Genomic DNA, 3,496 nt, shown 5'->3' with positions numbered 1-3,496 from the left:
TCTGTCTATTTTTATTTCATTCTGTCATTGCCTTTTTTCCATATTTAATTTTCATTATATCATTTCTAAATGGAAGGATGCTTTTATCCCATGATCAGATCTGAGGTGGTTTACACAGTCGTTGCCACAGGCAGTAATGTTAAGGTATAGTGAAACAAGAAATTCCTCCGAGGTAGGAAAAACACCCCCGTTGGTCAAAGGGAAATAACCATTCTCACTGCCACCAACTGAGAAGGTTATTTCCCTTTGACCATTAATATGTCCCTCTATAAGTCCTTGTAGAATCTTAATCCACCAATAACTCCCTAACCGTGTGTTTGACTGGTCCCAAATTTTTGTAAGGACCGTCTCAGGAATGTATAGAACCTGTTCACCAAGTTTGGTGACGATCGGTCCGTTCATTCTTGAGATCTATATGCGAACACAAACACACACACAGACAAACAAACAAACAAACAAACACATCGACCGAATCCTATACACACCCCTATACCGGGGGTGTAATTATACCTCAGTTGTTGACCCTAGTATATGTCTGTGGTTAAAACACACGTCTAGGGCTATGTTCACCGCGAAAGGCATAATTGAGTTGACCCTGCACTTGTGAGCATAGCGATTGACTCCTTCTCGCCTAGTTCATATATTATTCAGAACGTCTGTAGTCCTACTTTCTCTGGGGTATGTTTTGTACTGATTGGGAATGTTGCTAAGGTGGTATCAGGCTGTGCTTCGGTCTGTGAAAAACAGCGTGTTCTCTGTCTTTACACCCCCGGAAAAGGGGTGTGTATAGGATTCGGTCGATGTGTTTGTTTGTTTGTGTGTTTGTGTTCGCATATAGATCTCAAGAATGAACGGACCGATCGTCACCAAACTTGGTGAACAGGTTCTATACATTCCTGAGACGGTCCTTACAAAAATTGGGACCAGTCAAACACACGGTTAGGGAGTTATTGGTGGATTAAGATTCTACAAGGACTTATAGAGGGACATATTAATGGTCAAAGGGAAATAACCACACTTGTTAGCAGTGCCTGCTCAGTTGGTGGCAGTGAGAATGCTAAGGACGGGGGTGTTTTTCCTACCTCGGAGGAATTTCTTGTTTGTTTTGTTTTTGTCTCTGCTTTTGTCTCTGTCAATCTGTTGACTACATGTGTTAACGTAGAGGGGGAATCGAGACGAGGGTCGTGGTGTATGTGTGTGTGTGTGTCTGTCTGTGCGTGTGTAGAGCGATTCAGACTAAACTACTGGACCGATCTTTATGAAATTTGACATGAGAGTTTCTGGGAATGATATCCCCGGACGCTTTTTTCATTTTTTCGATAAATACCTTTGATGACGTCATATCCGGCTTTTTGTAAAAGTTGAGGCGGCACTGTCACACCCTCATTTTTCCATCAAATTGATTGCAATTTTTGCAAAGCAATCTTCGACAAAGGCCGGGGTTTGGTATTGCATTTCAGCTTAGTGGCTTAAAAACTAATGAGTGAGTTTGGTCATTAAAAATCGGAAACTTGTAATTAATTTTAATTTTTTATTTAACGATCCAAAAACAATTTCATCTTATTCTTCGTCATTATCTGATTCCAAAAACATATAAATATGTTATATTTGTGTGACAGGGGAGGCTACCGCTCCTTTCACAGCAAACTCTGCACCCGAGTTGTTGGCCTTTAAAAGTCAACACCAGTGGATTGTAGAATTCTGTTTGTGATGGGGTCTGGTGGTTTGCGATTGTCTGTATGTTCATGGAAACCTTCGGGTTTGCATAACAGTTTTTATAGGGCTAAGAAATTAGCCCTAATATTTTCTATCCTGTTTGATTGCACTTCGCTTCCCGAGGTGATCGTAGTGTTTCGGCACACGGTTACATCTGGCGCTTGCGAACAGGGATGGGACTCGGCATGATATGTTCAGGTAATGGCATAATATGACCACTGAACATTTTCGTGCTGTTCCCATTCTGCGAACTTGGGATGGACAGTGGTCCCCCGGTTCGGAACTTCGGGACGAAGTTCATTTCAAACGGGGGCGATTGTGACAGGGGAGGCTACCGCTCCTTTCACAGCAGACTCTGCACCCGAGTTGTTGGCCTTTAAAAGTCAACACTAGTGGATTGTAGAATTCTGTTTGTGATGGGGTCTGGTGGTTTCCGATTGTCTGTATGTTCATGGAAACCTTCGGGTTTGCATAACAGTTTTTATAGGGCTAAGAAATTAGCCCTAACATTTTCAATCCTGTTTGATTGCACTTCGCTTCCCGAAGTGATCGTAGTGTTTCGGCACACGGTTACATTTGGATTAAAAACAAGTTCTGAAAATTAAAAATATAAAAATTATGATCAAAATAAAATTTCCGAAATCGATTTAAAAACAATTTCATCTTATTCCTTGTCGGTTCCTGATTCCAAAAACATATAGATATGATATGTTTGGATTAAAAACACGCTCAGAAAGTTAAAACGAAGAGAGGTACAGCACAGCGAAACCACCACCGCGCTGAACAGGCTCGTCAGTTTCACTCCGTTTTGCACAAGCGCCGGACTACGGTCATTGTGAAAAAATGCAGTGCGTTCAGTTTCATTCTGTGAGTTCGACTGAGCTTGACTAAATGTTGTATTTTCGCCTTACGCGACTTTTTATTTCTGGTCTGTTTGTCTCTTTGTCTCTTTCTCTCTCTCTCTCTCGTTATGTTACTCTCCGCCCTCCCCCTCTCTCTTTGTCCAGCATCGATTCACACACACTGACACACGTACCACCACACACAACCCCGCTCACACACATCCACACACACACACACACCGCACACACTCACGCACGCACGCACGCACACATACACACATACACACACATACACACACGCACGCACGCACACATACACACACAATTACACACACTCACACACACACACACACATACACACACACACACACACACACACACGCGCGCGCGCGCGCACACACACCCAAACCCATACATGCACGCACACACACATACACACACACACACACACACACACACACACGTATCTCACTATCTCTCTCTATATATATAAAACATCAGAAATTGTGAAAGAAACAATTGAATGTCAGCAGAGACTTTCTTCCGAAATTTGTTAAAATCTCTTAGCAGAGAGAGAGAGAAAGAGAGAGAGAGTGGCAGAGAGAGAGAGAGAATGATATATATATATATACTGAGAGAGAGAGAGAGAGAGAGAGAGAGAGAGAGAGAGAGAGAGAGAGAGAGAGAGAGAGAGAGGAGAAGATAGAGGGAGAGATAGGGATAGAGAGAGACTGCATGCGCTTTACAAATATTAACACAAGTATTAACACAGATAGAGTGACACACAGAAAGCAAGGAACTACATCCCCGGCAAACACTGAATTTAATTTGGAGTGCAGGACCGCAGGTGGTTGTAGCCAATCTTCACTAGTATTTTACTACGGGGCCATTTCAAGAAAAAAAGAATGGGGACTGACACTTTCCTCAAAGATATCTCC

The sequence above is a fragment of the Littorina saxatilis genome, linkage group LG12 (genome assembly GCF_037325665.1).
Source record: "Littorina saxatilis isolate snail1 linkage group LG12, US_GU_Lsax_2.0, whole genome shotgun sequence".
Lineage (NCBI taxonomy): Eukaryota > Metazoa > Mollusca > Gastropoda > Littorinimorpha > Littorinidae > Littorina > Littorina saxatilis.
The sequence above is the reverse complement of the archived record's forward strand: the minus strand, read 5'-3'. Positions refer to the sequence as shown.